At 40.9% G+C, this 17,501-nt stretch overlaps 1 protein-coding gene across 3 annotated transcripts in view; it reads right to left on the reverse strand.

Annotated features, from left to right (window-relative positions):
* Positions 1–17,501, reverse strand: part of LOC132395448 (sickle tail protein homolog) — a 640,240-nt gene that overhangs the window by 412,376 nt on the left and 210,363 nt on the right. The window contains exon 1 of one of the 3 annotated variants that reach the window (XM_059972078.1): positions 12,706–12,792. The exons of the other annotated variants lie outside the window; for them this stretch is intronic. The gene's annotated coding sequence lies outside the window, so the exon portion shown is untranslated. Of the gene's footprint in view, positions 1–12,705; positions 12,793–17,501 lie in introns of those variants that run through there. 3 annotated transcript variants of the gene reach the window in all.

A 17,501-nucleotide genomic window follows, 5' to 3' on the forward strand; every position in this document is an offset into this window, starting at 1 on the left:
TGACAATTCAATATCACCAAGGGAGCAAGACTTCCATATCAACATTAAACACACTAGGATGTTTCAAAAGCAAACATGAGGAAATCTGTAGATACCTGACGAAGGGTCTCGGCCCGAAACGTCAACAGTGCTTCTTCCTACAGATGCTGCCTGGCCTGCTGTGTTCCACCAGCATTTTGTGTAGGATGTTGTTTTTCCAGTTTCATCCAACATCCAAGTCAAAAGATTTACTTTCAAACACATTCAACAATATAGGGGAAGTGGTGAATACAGACATGACAGAAGCATTTAGACAGGCATATACACATGAAGGGAATGGAAAGATATGGACCATACAGAGAGGATTAGTTTGATTGGGTATCATAGCTGGAGCAGACATTGGGTGCCAAGGGGCCCATTCCTGCCCTGTACTGTTGAAAGTATATTAACTGATGTGCAAAAATAGTGTAAGGGCAAGTCTTGTTCCTCATACTTAGATTTCATTTCCAATCTGTGGGCAGCTTTGTGTTAATTTTATAGAAATGAAACTATTACTGAGCAGAGGTGTCAAATGCACATTGCGTGATTATTTGGGAACAGAAGTATGCAGCACAGAGATTTGAATACAACAGAGAAATACTGTAGCTTTAGTTCACCTGACAAACCTATATGTGTCCTACCTTTACAGTATTTGCTTCCAGTAACTACCAATATGAAAAATATGTTTGAGAAATTATGGGTGAACAGCACAGAAAATTGGCCTGTACATTTGAAACGGAAATTAGTCAGATTGTACAAATGAACAATTCACTTCCTGGTAACAAGCTGCATCCAGCTGGGTGAAGTATCATGTAAACAGAAAGTAGGATATCCTTGAACCCAATGCATTTTTTAAAATGACTTTTTGGACATCAATGCCAAATTGGACAATTACAGCACACAATCAACTTTTGCAGCAATGCTAGGTTTCTTAATTTTTTTTTAAAGATGGAATACCTTAATATATTAACATAGAGCTGCTTAAGGTATTGCATAAAAATATTTTGGTAGGGTTTTACGAAATGTATATTTTTCCATATAATTCTTCTCCCAAATATATCATTATAGTACAGGCTTTATATCCAGCACGGAGTAAAAACTGATGCAATATCAGCTGTGGAGTTAACCAAGTAGAACAAGAACAAAAGAATGGCAATGCTTAGCCTACACTGGAAAAGCAAATCGAGACAACATCTCCTGAGAAACAACTCCCAATTCCAGCTTGAGCTTTTCTGAAACCACTAGACATCATCTATGAAATGTTAAAATCTAAGAGTTCCTGATTTTATATAGTATTTTTTTCTTAACTGAACTGGAGATAGCACAGTGTGAAGTTAATTGAGCTTTGCTTGCACACTTCCAAGACACACTATGTGGAGCCATCAAACATTTTTTAAATTGATGCTTCAGTATCACTATCTCTGGCAAGGGGCGTATTGAGTACACTTCACTATTTCATCTTTTGAGAACAGTGATTAGGCTACCAGTAAAGGCAGATCCATTACCCTTGGTTCACATTCAGGACATTATCATGACAGAAATCCCACCAGTGAATGACCATTTATCAGAAACGCAACTAAACCAGCCTTATAAATACAGCTGAGACAAGAATCTGAAGAGTCTGAAGCAAAATAAAAATGCTGGAGAAAATCATGTCAGATAGCTTATGCTATCTTATGCAGATAGCTCAGCTTATGCTAAGAGGTAGTCAATGTCTTAGGTGGAGACCATGCATCTGGACTGAGTGTAGAGGAGAGATAGCTGGTGTAAAAGTGCGAGAAGTAAGAGGAGGCAGGAGCTGGCAAGCTATAGGTGGGCAAGGGAGGTGGGATCGATGAGACATGTGAAGTCAGCTGGGGCGAGAAGGAGGGGTGGAGACAGCGACAGAGGCTATGACGTGACTCACAGTGACAAGGATGGGCTACAGATAATGCAGTCTGATGCAGATGATTAAGGACGGCTGCTGAGCAGATTGGAACAGTGGGGGAGAGGAGGGAATAGGGGACCGAGTGGGTTGAGTGTATAGGTATTGGACTGATGCAACAAGGTGGGGGATGAGAGATAAATTGAGTAACAGGGTGGGGTGCAGGAGTTGCTTTGAAAAGAAGAGGGTGTTTGAGAAAACCTGGATGGACCAGAAGGAAAGCAAGGCAACGTAGCTGAGTAAAAGAATGGAAATTCTATCATGAGTGACTGATATTCTAAAGCCTTTCCAGCACACTGATCAGGCTCAAGTCAGAAGTATGATGGAAGCCCATATAGCGAGATGAATTCAGCTCCAGAAACACTCATGAAACTCGACAGAACTGTAGACAAAAGTTTGCTTGACTGGCACCACATTCATTCCCCTCAATGATACCATCTGCAAAATGCAGAGTGGGGTTCGGGAGGTGCTGTTGGGACAGGCTGAGCAAAGGCAGCAGATGCACTGGAATAGCACCTCTGACCCGCTTCCCATCCAAGCTGCTCGCCGTCCTCATTCGGAAATAGATTGCTGCTCATTCAGCCACACAGGGCCAATAACTTCAGTTCTCCCACCCCACCCCCGACTCCCTGCCAACAGTAACAAGGAAGTAACTCCACCAGAACTACTGCAGCAACTCTGCACCACCTTCACAAAGGCAATTGAGGATGGACAATAAATTCTGGCCTGGACATAAAACTGACACGAATAACCATTCCGCCCATTACTTAAGAAAAATTTCAACATGTTTAGTTTCTAAACCAAGCAGTAATTTCTAAATTTTATCTTAGTTGCTAACAGTTTGAACAACATGCAGCATAATGAACTCAAACACAAGAGATACTGTAGTTCTCCACATGCAAAAATGCTGGAGGAAAGTCAAGCAGCATCTATGGAGAGGAATAATCTGTCAAGCTTGCAGGCAGGGAGCCTTCATCAGCACTGGAGCCAGAATCAGAAGGAGTACAAACTGGAAGTTATGGGTGAAGCCAGCGGAGGGGGAATGCAGGTGGGCGGGGTGGGAGGATGAAGCGAGAAGCTTGGAGGTGCTGGCTGAAAAAGATAAAAGGTCGGAGAAAGTCAGAGAAGCCAAAAGAGAAATTGTTAAGTACGAGGGCCATTCTGCCAGCTGGAGCAGAGTGGTGGTGGCAGAGAACCGGTTAGGTCTTTTGTCAGGGAAGAAGTGGAGAGCTTGAAGGCACACTCAGCCAGACTGAGAATATACTGAGTCCAGATTCCTTTAGTGTGCAAATGTTTGGACACATTCTTCTGAAAAAGACCTTTGACTTACTAATGTTATCTTTTTTCACTGCTAGCAATAAGCCCTACTAGACTATGCACTTGCCTCTTGAATTAATGGCTGCAAACAAATTCAGCTGTATGACCTTCGATTCACTCCCTAGCTAACAGTCCAATATGGTACAGAAGATTAAAGTGACTAACTGCCCTCCTGGGAATGGATTTCTTCTCCCATTCAACTTGCTTGCAAAAGTGCTATTTGAAATATCCCTTAGCATTTCACACACAAAACCTCCTAACCCCTTTCTTCTTCTGAAGTGATCACAATATGTTATTGATTTGTCAAAAGGCCACGTGGGTAACAGTTGTGATAGCTCACCCACGTCACTCCATAGAGTCTAGAGATTGGCTGCTGGCTAGTTCCCTATTGTCCGCACGATTCCTGGTTTTAATCCTGTCTTTAAAAAAATTATGGGTTCTTTTTGAATTCCACTTAGAAATCTTCAATGTTATCCAAGCACAAATTTGAAAAAAATATCCACATTAATTAAGCAAAAAGTGCCAAGAGTGATAAGTAGCATATATTTACCCTAAATCCAGAATAAAATGCAGCTTTCACTGATTCTCCATTAATTACCACAATAACTGATTGCTATCAACTGCAATTATCATGTCAAGGACTCTGTGGTACATAACACAGAAATATTTAGGGGGTTTTTTTGCATCATGTTCAGCAAAATCATTGCTTCATGTGGAAATAATTGGCTGGAGAAAGTTAAGAATCTGTATAAATTTAATCAAGCAAGACAACCATGCAAGGAATCACTGGAACAAACTATCAGCTGTCAAACCTTACAAATCCCTTCTACCATGTCCTAACCATCTGGAAGACACTGCTTGTTAGTGGATTTACAGAAGACTAATCTTAACAAATACAATTTTATGCATCAAGTATAATGGTAAAACAAAATCCTGAGGAAATTCTGTTCTTTAAAAACATGCATAACAGTTATTTCAAAAGAATCAAAAAGCAGAGTTCCTTGCAAAATACAACAACTAAACCTACTTTTAAGTACAGTTGGCCCTCCTTATCCATGGGGGATTGGTTCCAAGACCCCCCACCGATATCAAAAATCGCAGATGTTCAAGTCCCTTATTTAACCTGTCTCTCCACGGTGGTCTTTAGGACCCAGCGGAACCCCAGACTTAATTTAACATGCTCGGTGCGGTGGACTTTAGGACCTGGCGCAGCTCTGAATCATCAGTTTCTGTTCACGAAAATAATCACGATCACGATTGAAGATAAGGTGGAAGTAATAAAGCAATCGGAAAGAGGTGAAATGTTATCGGTCATTGGAAAAGGGCTACGTTACAGTCGGTCAACGATCAGAACTATTTTAATGGAGCATCTAAAAGGCCCTTCCCCGATGAAAGCTACAATTATTACTAAGCAAGGCAGTGGCTTAATTATTGAAATACGCATGTTTCTTAAGTGCTTTATATGCATAGAAAGGTAAAATATGTACTATATACTGAGAAAAACGTTTGACTAACTGACGCTAAATAATACCAGATGTACCTGTTCTGACTTCAAATCCGACTTAAAGACAGACTCAGGAATGGAACTCATTCATAACCCAGGGACTGCCTGAACTTTTAAGTCATTTCTAGATTACTTATAATACCTAATACAATGTAAGTGCTATGTAATTAGTTGTTATACTGCATTGTTTAGGGAATAATAACAAGAAAAAATAGTCTGTACATGCTCAAACAACGAGTGCTGGAGAGAGAACTTTCGGGTTTTCCTGATCCGTGGTTGGTTGAATTTGCGCGTGCGGAATCTGCGGATAAGGAGGGCCGACTGTATATAGCCATCAAGCCATTGGAAATTGCCATTCATAGATTACAAATTGCAACATGTAACTGATGCAACAGCAGAGTTTAATTTGAAACCTCACAGCACAATTTCTTACAGCAGAATGGACTTGAGGCTTCCAACGCTAATATGATTAGAAACAAACAGTAGCAATATTGTAAATTTCAACTATGTGGCTAGAGGTTGACCAAAATATGTATCAAAATCTGTAACAAATTCATTCTTCATTTGAGTGAGAGGTTGATAACTTGGGTCCCACAGCAGACGCAGGCTATCGGTATTAGCAATTCAGAAAGAAACAAAACATAAGCGAGAGTTACATCACCTACCTCCTTCAGATTCCTTTCAGTAATAGTATTTCAATGATCTGACTGCATGTAACACCACTGCAGTCATTTTGTGCATCTTGTCAGCAGGTTCTCTACTTACAGAGGAGATTCTTCTGCATAAGTAGGTACATTCCTTTAATGTAATCTAAGGCATTCGAATAAATGCTAGTGAGTCTTCAAAAGGGGAAAATAAATCAACATTATATCAGACTTCTAAACTGATCAGTGAATGCGACACATTCATAGAGTAATAGAAGATGGAACAAGCTTTCCTGACAGAACAGGAAGGCATGTATTTGCTGAGGTGAAAATTAAATTGTGATGTATAAGGTCAGTATGCAGCAATTACCAGCACCTTCCCCATCTCATTAAAAGTGGTCAATTTTGTATTACAATACTTAAACTGTATATGAACATCTACTCAGCTAAAGCCAGTAACCAGTCAGAAACACATTGTCAATCCCAATAAATACAACGATACATGTCATTGGTGTTCAGTCCCACCAACTATGTCAAGTAAAATGTAATGAGGAATAACTTTTGACAACGCTTGAGATTGCTACTACTATGACTTCTGACACGGGTAAAGAAAATCAGCGTATTCATGGGAAAAAAATCCCCATTTGAGCTTTACAGATCTATGTTGCTCTTTGGACATTGTCAAATAAATTTATGCTGTTGCACTGGAAGCAGAGGCATTGGAATCTTTTTTTTATCCCCCACCCCTCATTACCAAAATATTCACCAGCGTTGAAGTTGTGCATCTGATCTAGCCTCTGCAATACATACTGATGCTGATTTCTAGCGTTTCATACTGCTTCCTTATGAACGTGGTTTTATACACAATAAGGTAGGAAAGTCACATAATAAATGCATACACAGAATTAAAACAGACAAAATAACACAATCAAGAGAAAATCTGCAGATACTGGAAATCCGAGCCATACACACAAAGTACTGCAGGAACTCAGTAGGCCAGACAGCAACTACGGAAAAAAGTACAGTTGGAGTTTCAGCCCAAACCCTTCGGCAGAAATGCTCGAGGAACTCAGCAGGTCAGGCAGCATTGATGGAAAAAGGAGCAGTTGACATTTTGGCCTGAAACGTTGACTGCTTTTTTTTCCATGGATGTTGCCTGACCTGCTGAGTTCCTCCAGCATTTTGTGTGTGTTGCTAAAATAATACGATCACTCTGAAAACATCATCGAGTTTGAAATCCCGGTAAGCTTGAGCCTGCATGAGCAGTTGTCTGAATTCTCAAAAAGTATACAATCACTCTTAAAGAAAATTAATTAACTGACAATGGCAAACAAGTTCCTTTTTGAAAAGGTAAATAAAATGCTGAATTCTCAGAAACAGGATTCTTCAGATGCTGTAAATCTAGAGCAACACACACACACACACACACACACACAAGATGCTGGAGGAATTCAGCAGGTCAGGTAGTATCTATGAAAATGAAAAGACGGTCATTGTTTCTGGCCGAGAACCTTCACCAGCATGGAAAGGAATGGGGAAAGACACCTGAACAAAAATGTGGGGAAGGGAAGAAGGACAAGCAAGCCAGGAATAGATAAAGCCAGGTGGGTAGATAAAGAGCTGGAGAAGAAAGAGCCAGATAGGAGATGAAAGTGGACTATGAGGCAGGAGTGGCATGGCAAGTGAGAAGTAGTAAGAGGAGTGGGGGGGGGGAGGGGGAGGTGGGAGATGAGGAAAAGAAAAGGGCAAGGAAAAAATTACCAGAAGGAGAAATTGATGTTCTTGCCATTCGGTTGAAAGCTACCAAGATAGAACATGAGGTGTTGCTCCTCCACCAAAACTGGCCTTGTCATGGCAGAAGAGGTGGCCATGGAACAAAATGTCAAAACGGGAATGAGGGTAGGTTGACCATTGGAAAATTATCTAGATGTGGCCTAACCAAACTTTTATAAAGCTACAACATCACCTCACAGCATCACGTATACCCATTTTACCAACCTACTAATTTGAGCAGCCACTTTCAGAGAACAATACACTTGGGCCTCAAGATCCTTCTGTACATCCTATTATTAACTGTACACTGTCCCTTTCTATTTGATCTCCCAATGTGCAACAGTTCATACTTGGCCTGATTAATTCCATCCAGCATTCATGCACTCATCTAAGCAACTGGGAGGGAGGCAGAGATAAAGGAAATTTTAGGCCTGTCAGCCTGACTATAGTGAAGATGTTGGAATCCATTATTAAGGATGAATCTCTGGGGTACTTGGAGGCTCTTGATAAAATAGGCCGAAGTCAACTTGGTTTCGTTAAGGGAAAATCCTGCCTGCCAAATCTGTTGGAATTCTTACAGGAAATAAAAAGCAGGACAAAGAATCAGCGGATGTTGTTTGTTCCTTTTCTCAGAAGGTGTTTGACAAGGTGCCACACATTAGGCTGCTTAACAGGATAAGAACCCAGGGAATTCTAGGAAAGATACTAGCATAGAAAGAACAAACACGAGGAAATCTGCAGATGCTGGAAATTCAAACAACACACACAAAATGCTGGTGGAACACAGCAGGCCAGGCAGCATCTACAAGGAGAAGCGCTGTCGACGTTTCGGGCCGAGACCCTTCGTCAGGACTAACTGAAAGGAGAGATACTAAGAGATTTGAAAGTAGTGGGGGGAGGGGGAAATGCATAGAAAGAATGTTGGCTGATTAGCAGGAGGCCAAGAGTGGAAATGGAAAGGGCCTTTTCTGATTGGCTTCCTATGACAAGTGGCGTTCCACAGGGTTCGGTGTTGGGGCCACTTTTTTTTCACATTAAATGCTAATTTGGATGATGGAATTGATGGCTTTGTAGCCATTTTGCAGATGATAAGAAGCAAGGTTGAGGGGTAGGTAGTGTTGAGGAAGCAGGGAGTCTGGAGAAGGCCTTAATCAGATTAGGAGAATGGGCAAAGAAGTGCCCGATGGAATATAGTGTAAGAAAGCGTAAGGTCAAATGATTTAGTAGAAGGAATAATGGCACAGACCATTTACTAAACTGGGAGAAAATGCAAAAAAAAACTGAGGTGCAAAGGGACTTGCTGAGTTCTTGTGTAGGAATCTCTAAGGGTTAACTTGCAAGTTGAGTCGGTGGTAAGAAAGGCAAATGCAATGTTAACCATTTCAAGAGGACTAGAACTTGACAGCAAGAATGCATTGCTGAGGCTTTATTAGGCATTGGTCAGAGCCCACGGAGTTTTGTGAGCAGCTTTGGGCTCTTTCTCTAATATGTGCTGGCTTTGAACAATGTGCAAAGGAGGTTTACAAGAATGATTCAGGGAATGAAAGGGATAACATATCAGGAGCATTTGATGGCTCTGGGCCTGTACACATCGGAGTTTAGAATAGGTGGGTAACATTGAAATCTATCAAATATTGAAAAGCCTACATGAGGAAATCTGTCGACAGCACTTCTTCCTATAGATGCTGCCTGGCCTGCTTTGTTCCACCAGCATTTTGTGTGTGTTGATTGAAATGCCTAGACAGAGTGGATGTGGAGAGGATGTTTCCTTTGGTGGTAGAGTCTAGGACCAGAGGGCACAGCCTCAGAATAGAGCAGAGGTTCCCAACATCTTATTTAATGCCATGGATCCCAGGTTAAGAACCTCTGGAATAGAGGTACTGTAGCGGTGTGCTACACACAGCACTGAAATAACGACACGGAGTCGGTGAGCTGCAGTTGCAAAAGAGATTTATTCAAACTTCGCGGCCTCCCTGATCCTGCCCTCCCTGGGCGGGAATGCTGTAGGGGGCGCGTATTCACAGTCCCGTCCCGCGCGTGGGCTTTTCACCTTGCTGGTGAAGCAGGCTTGGCGCCCTTTTTGGGACCGGCCTCAATGCCGGCGCGCGCCGCTTTGTGAGCTGGTTCGAGTGCGCTGGGAAGTGGGTCGCCACAGTACGCTCATTTAGAACAGAGATGAGGAGGAATTTCTTTAGCCAAAGGGTGGTGAATCTGGGCAATTCATTGCCACAGATGGCTGCGGAGGCCAAATCTTTAGGTATATCTAAAGCAGACATTGATAAGCTCCTGATTAGTCAATGTCTAACGTTATGGGAAGAATGGAGTTCAGAAGGATAATAAATCAGCTGTCATGGGATGGTGGAGCAGACTCAATGGAGCAAATGGCCTAATTTCACTCCTGTACCTTACGATCTATATTCCATGCTCAATGGAATTAATGCTCATTCTTCTGAATCCCAGAGGAGCACAATGATGCAGCTAAACATGATACAGATGGAAAAGCTACTGCTTCACTTCTCCAGCAACCCTGGTTCAGTGCTGACTCTGGTGCTGTGTGTGGAGTTTGTAAGGTTTCTGTGGCTGCCTAGGTTTCTCTGAGTGATCTACTTTCCTCCCACATCCCAAAGTTATGGGAGTTAGGAAGTCTTGGTTACGATACATTACTTCTCAGGTGTTGGTGAGTTTCAGAATCTCAGGCTGCCTGCTTCTGTGTTGTATGATTCAAGGAGGCCTAATTTACCAGTGCTTAGTCCTATAGATAACTCATCACTCCAAGAAATAGTCTGGTAAACCTTCACTGCACTCCCTCTACAGCAAGTACATCCTTTAACTGAGGAGATCAAACCTGCACATAATGCTCGAGATGCAGCCTTATCCATGTTCAAATGGTTTGAAACATCATTTGTATTTGTAATCGCCAGCTGCACTTGCATGCTGGCTTTCAAAGACTCCAAGTTCTCTTCAAACATCGACATTTCATACCGCTCGCTATTTCTAAAAATACTTAGCACTTCTGTTTTTGTTACATTGAAGTGGACTACCTCACAATTTTCCACACTATAGTCCATTTGTCATGTTGTTGTTCAGTTACTGATTGAAATAGTGTTGAATTTTCTTCACCACTCCATTCATTTAGTTTTACCTCATCAGCAAACTTGGAAGTAACTTTGGTCCCTTCAGCCAAATTATCAAAGGAGATATCAAAGACTAGAATCCCAAGCTCTAGTTTCTGCACTAACCCACTCAACACATCTGAGGATACACTTATCCCGACTCTCTGTCCACACCAGGGCATTAATCCAGTTCCCCGTCACCTAACCTTCCCAATTTCACATGTGGAATTATATCAGAGCTTCCAAAAATCCAAATTCACCACATCTGGCTGGTTAATCATGTTGTCTTTTCTTCTGTGAGAACAGAAAAAAAGTGTTTGTTTATTTTCTCAATACCCATTATAGGTTCTCCCATATCTACTTGTTAAGGGACTTTTATTGCCCTCAGTAACACACACAAAATGTTGGGGAGAAAATCAGAAGGTCAGTCAGCATCTATGCAAAAGAGTAAACAGTCGATGTTTTGGACCGAGACCGTTCATCGGGACTCTGGTATCCCAGGTACTGCCTATTGGACCTCTCAAGCCTTCTCCTTTTAACATACTGATAGAAGATAGTACAGCTGGTTTGTTTCTGTTTCTTACTAGTTTACTCTCATATCTCATTTTCCCTTTCTTTGCAATTCCTTGGTCATACTTGTGGAAACATAACTGCTGACTTACACCAGATAGTCCAAATAGCTATTTCTCCAGCAAATTTCAATGCAGTTTTTTTTTTACAAATCCCATTCGTAACAATTGATAAAAGTGGAATTGTCTGGAACAAGAACAACTTCCCCCCCATTCAGAGCTAACAAACATGGCATGCTAATCAGTGAAGAGACTAAAGGCAAACTCTATTCCTGCAGGCCTTGTTGACATTTCGTCAATTAACTGGAAGCCTCTCATGTTGGCTGGAAAATGGTTTTTCTACCTCTGGCCTATAATATCGAATGTCACACATGTTGCAAAATGTCATATTGGCTATGATATTAATGTTACCTTGCAATGGATAAAATGGACATTTTATAACCATATAACCATATAACAATCACAGCACAGAAACAGGCCATCTTGGCCCTCCTAGTCCGTGCCAAACCCTTAATCTCACCTAGTCCCACCTACCCGCACTCAGCCCATAACCCTCCACTCCTTTCCTGTCCATATACCTATCCAATTTTACCTTAAATGACACAACTGAACTGGCCTCTACTACTTCTACAGGAAGCTCATTCCACACAGCTATCACTCTTTGAGTAAAGAAATACCCCCTCGTGTTTCCCTTAAACTTCTCCCCCCTAACTCTCAAATCATGTCCTCTAGTTTGAATCTCCCCTACTCTCAATGGAAACAGCCTGTTCACGTCAACTCTATCTATCCCTCTCAAAATTTTAAATACCTCGATCAAATCCCCCCTCAACCTTCTATGCTCCAATGAATAGAGACCTAACTTGTTCAACCTTTCTCTGTAACTTAATTGCTGAAAACCAGGTAACATCCTAGTAAATCGTCTCTGCACTCTCTCTAATTTATTGATATCTTTCCTATAATTCGGTGACCAGAACTGCACACAATATTCCAAATTTGGCCTTACCAATGCCTTGTACAACTTTAGCATTACATCCCAACTTCTGTACTCAATGCTTTGATTTACAGCCAATATTCTCAATTCTTTTGCCCTTGTACAGCAATAAAATCCTGTTAAATAGACAATTTGAAAACAACTCAAGTAAAATAAAATTTCAAAATATTACTACTCAGTGAAAATTAAACATACTTTAAAAATGTTACTGAAAATGGATGAGAAAAGATAAAAGATAAAAAATAAAAAATAAATTCAACCAAGATTTTATATTTGTTGCTTAATAGACAGAACATGAATTTTGCTCACATTACAATATGTGAGCAGTGTCACTGGCTTCCATTATTAAATCAGCAAATCAGTGTTGTTAAGTCAGAGGAGTTAGAAGATGGAAAACAGTTAAAGGAGTAACTTTATATTCTGAAAATTCTATTTTTCAAATACCATACTTCGCTCAATCGCCAGACTTCATTTTCTCAAAAACACTGGTTACAAACCGATCTAAAATACAAGTTTATTCAGTAAGACGATGTTGCAGGGAAATCTAGAGTTTAGATAGGCACTCAGCAAGTGGAAATACAAGCAATTTATGCAATATTTGTTTTCTCCACTCCAATAATCAAGCTTAACACAAGATAACTGAACAATGCTATGCTACAAATAATACGGCTTTACTGAAACAAACTGGCATTTGTTTGGAACACAAAGAGGCGAACACAGCAATAACAACTAGTACATAAAACGTTTATCCTGGATTGATTAAAATGCAAAATATCTGTGGTTCATCCTAACAAGACAATTTACTACCCTTGTTCAACGCAAGTAGAACCAACTCTATTGATTCAATCTTACCAAAATAAAATTACTGCCAGCAAACCAGATCCCGGACTCATTCCACAACTTTCAATGTAAACACAGAACAGGATGGGAGAACAGCTCGACAGCTACCAGAGGAAATGGCACTCAAAATGACACTACTATTATTATAGAGGCAGCCAATGTATTCTGGGATTCCTTTCTCCCCCCCCCGAAAGGGTGGATTTTGCATACACTGTCTGTGGTTGACAGATGTGTCACAAACACAGGAAATTTCCTTCCTCTTAAAATGTGGCTGGCCAGGAATTCTTGTGTTCTCTAATAAATCCAGTGTACGTGGGGCCACCAAAAACTCCATTGTTGTATTAGTGAGATGGAAGGTAACTCAAAGGACATCAACTAGATGCAATTTCCTTCTACAACATTCATGAGACTTTTCTAAAATAATGTAACTATTCAGTATACAATGCTCAAATACTCAAGCATTCCTGTTAATGAAGCCATTTCTATCAGGTCCTCAACATAGGATTTTTTAAAAATCTGTGAAATGTATTAAAATGATGGACTGGTTACCACATTGTGCTTTTATGCAGTTGCTTTTTAGGCAGTCCTTTAGGCTTGGGGATGACTTGCTCCAACTCCAGTTCTGTGATTGCAAAGGTAATTCATGTGGGGCCCACACATTTTGCCACTGGTAGGTTTGAGAAGTGCTTAATAAGATAACTTCGGAAGTGATGTGCCTTTTTCCTGTTGTCTCTATGGCAAAGCGACTTCCTAAATGCTCCTTTCTTACTCTGGGTGCTCATGGGCCAGGGGTTCCCACTTCTTGGTGTGAATTCTGTCCATTTGGTACCCTTGACAGAACCTCAGAATGCCCATCTTAGAATTTCAGCAGACGATGGAAGCTGGTACCTGCTCTGGAAATCTGGTGCCAGACATGTGAATGAAGAACCAAAGGCATGCAGATGTTTTCCGTCCTTCACAAAAGGACACCAGGCATCAGACAGAGTTTTTAACGATACCTGGTAGATTCATGACTATACAACTGATACAGCAATGTCTAGTTCTGCAATATTGGGCAAGCTCCCTTTAAGAGTTGTAGCCCATAACCAATGGCTGTCTTCTGTTAAGCCAGTTAGAACTAGTTTTCCTGTTTGGGCTCACTTTTTACATTTAAGAAAAGCTTGGACAGGTACAAGGATGAGAGGTGTAAGGAGGGATATGGGCCGGGTGCAGCTCAGTGGGACTAGGCAGAAAAATGGTTTGGCACAGCCAAGAAGGGCCAAAAGGCCTGTTTCTGTGCTGTAATGTTCTATGGTACAATGGAACTAGGCCACAGGATGGATACAATCCCCAAATTCGAGTTTTGTCTACAGACCATGACATTGGAGCAGAATTAGGTCATTTGGCCCATCAAACTTGCTCTGCCATTCCAGCATGGCTGATCTATTATCCCTCAATCCTATTGTCCTGCTTTCTCCCCATAACCTTCAAATCCCTTACTGTTCAAGAACCTTGTAAACTCTGCTTTAAATATGCCAAGTGACTTGGTCAGTGGCAATGAATTCCAGATATTCACCATTTCTGGCTAAAGAAATTCCTTCTCATCTCTGTTCTTAAAGGACACCCTTGTGTCCTGAGACTGAGCCCTCTCATCCTAGACTCCCCCACTATATGTAGGAAACATCCTCTCCATGTCCATTCTATCTAAACCTTTCTATATTGGATAGTGTTTCAATGAGATTTCCTATCTGATTTTTCTAAACTCCAGCAAGTACAGGCCCAGAGCCATCAAATGGTCCTTTATATGTTAACACACATAGAGTGCTGGAGGAACTCAGCAGACCAGCCAGAAGCTATGGAAAAGAGTTCAGTTGGCATTTCAGGCAGAGACCCTTCATCAGTCCTGCTGCCTGGCCTGCTGAGTTCCTCCAGCATTGTGTGTATGTTGCTTGGACTTCCTGCTTAGGAGATTTTTTTTCCTGTTTGTTCTGTGTTAACCCTTTCATTCTTGAGATCATTCAAATGAAATAAGGTACCTTATTTATGTTAATTTGAGTCAGACGATTTGCAATCATCTCGGAGAGAGATAGAGTCACAAGTACTAGTTGATTCAATGATTAGATTTAGACCCAATAGCTCAATTGGGATACAAAAAGTTAGGTAAGGTAATAGACAATCTATTGAAATTCAGTATGTTGAGAAATCAACTGCATTATACTACATTATAGAGTAAACAAGTTTGCACACATTGCATGATTTACAGGTAAATAATGTATCTAAAGATACCAGAGAGAAAGCTTCACATTACATATTGATTTGGCTATGGCAGATAAACCAAAACAAAGGACAATTAAGCACCTTATTGGCCGCAAGGGGAGAAAATTATATGATGTTATAGAGCCTCAAACTGGCTCCAGAGAATGGATTTGATTCATTGCAAACACACAAATGAAACCATTACTAGACTTTTACTCACAACTAGCAGCAGGAAGCACCCTTTGCCATTTTCTTAATGGAGCCAAGACTGTTAGCTTATTTGAATGACTCATCCATCAGAGGTTGGATTGTTTACTGAACCTAGAAGTTCTGTAAATATTGTATGACTTCAAGTTAACTCCAGAATAATGCATATGGATATGTAAAGCTTTTAAGAGTTGGCAAGACCAGATCATAAATGTTGGATGGCTACCACTGGAAGTGGTGTGCTCAGAGACACACCTGTTTGAAGAAATGCCTGCCCTGCTACAGGGAAAATGAGTAGGCAAAATAGACTGGAAAGGAAATCATGCTGACAAGCTGTATACAAACTAGAAGGAACTGCAAGCCATAGAGTAAGTGACTTACATTATCCAAAAACAGGGACAGAGCTAGATTCAGAATACTATTTAAAACCAATCTATCCAGCACCAGAGGGACTCAGTTCCGTGGAAGGAGCACCATTCGGTGTGTCTATGATCCAAGGACAATTTGTTTCAGCAGCAATCTGCAACATTCTCCTGACGCAGTCTTCAGCCTGAAAGCGAAGATAAAACCATAATACTAGACTGCAATCGGCTAGCAGGTACTTGTTAAAGGTGACGAAACCAATGAATCAAGAGAAATGTGGATTCCCTTGTGGTAGACATGAAGGATTTCACCCCCATAAACAGGAGGTAGCACAGCTTAACGGACAGCTCACCATGATAGGACTGTAAAGGCTGCATCAATGCAAATAATCACTTCAATTGCACATTCACACAGGAACACAATCCTTCTTCAGTTATCTGAGAAAGAGAGATTTGCTGTGTTTTTTAAAAAAATCACAGACTTACTTAATTCTTTTAAATTAAATGCTCCATTTGCTAGCCAGGTTTCAATCATATTTCTAGATTAAAAGTCCATAATTTTGGATGCTGGTAATACCTCCCAATAGCTATACCCAATCAATCAATCTTTCAAACCTTGCAAAGAAAGAACAAGCCAGGACACTGAACAGGCAAATTGAGATGATTTTGGCAAAATCTTTGTTTATTGGCTGCAAGTCACAAATTACATTTAGCCAGGCAAGCACGAGCAGGATGAACTGCAATCGAGCTATAAAATTTAAGTACTCTTCAAATCTTTTTATCTTTTCCATCTGTTAATCTACAAGCTAGGCATCTACAAGCCATTCATTAGCCCCACTTACCCAGCCAAAAGGGTAGAGAGGTGTTCCACCTACATACTTTTTATCCTCTTGTTGGTATGCAAGTCATACATATTGTACCTCTCCACATTTTTCCCTACCTCCATGGAAATTTGGAGATTTCTTTCCCCATCTTGCTCGAGATGTAACAAAACAACATCATAAAGTGCTTGACTTCTGCGCACAAAGTGCTTGGCAGAAATTTTCTCCAGTAACCTGTATTATCCCAAGTCTAAACGTGTAGCTTTACAAAAGAAAAGAATGTCTAAATTTAAACCACTCAAAAACTGACAATAAATATATCAATGTCCTTCTACTTGGAACAATCCCACATTCCCTCCCATCAGCACACTCTCAACCATTTCAACACCGAGTGGACAGAGGGAAAAGGTTCATGGATGCCTTCAAAGTCTCCTTGAAAAATTGCTATGATCCAACTGCCTCCTCAAAATCCCTGACCCAAGAACGCTCAATTTGGAGAAAGAACACTTAAAATGGAATCCCTTAACAGGAAGCCTGGGACAAATGGTGGAAGGAACACACCATTATCAAGCTGTCACTCCACCTCCTCCAAGCATCTCCTATGCAATATTCCTCTATTTTGTAATGACCAGCACACTACTGTGTGCATACGTCTACTGATGCTCCTGGACACACCATCAGTGATGTTCCTGGAATCATCGGGTGTTTCGGGTCTTTCAACATCATACACCCTCCTCCAGGTGACCCAGCCGGGGCTGATCAGACCCCACCTTGTGTCCAGATGGACACAAGTAATCTTGTGCAATTTTTTGTCCAGTGACACAGAAATTTTTAAGAGGAAGTAAAACTGAAGCTATTCAATGGATAATAAGTTACCAAGTCCAGTTTGTTGTTCATTGTTTTAAAAAATAATATATTCATCAATAAACCTCACTTCTCATGTACTAAACATCAAAATGTAATAATATCAATCTTTTCACATGCCAGCAAGGTAGACGGTGACAACATTTTGTGTGTAGATTATGTGTGCTAGTAGCAAAAGATGTGTGAGCACGCACACCTCGGAGAGAACACTGCTCCTATAGCAGAATCTACAGGTCCCATATTGGCCTCATTGGCTTTGCAATGGAAATGTCAGCTTCGCGGTATCGCCAGCGATGAACTGTGTCAATATGTTAACATT

Source organism: Hypanus sabinus, chromosome 6 (assembly GCF_030144855.1).
Source record: "Hypanus sabinus isolate sHypSab1 chromosome 6, sHypSab1.hap1, whole genome shotgun sequence".
In the NCBI taxonomy this organism is placed as follows: Eukaryota; Metazoa; Chordata; class Chondrichthyes; order Myliobatiformes; family Dasyatidae; genus Hypanus; species Hypanus sabinus.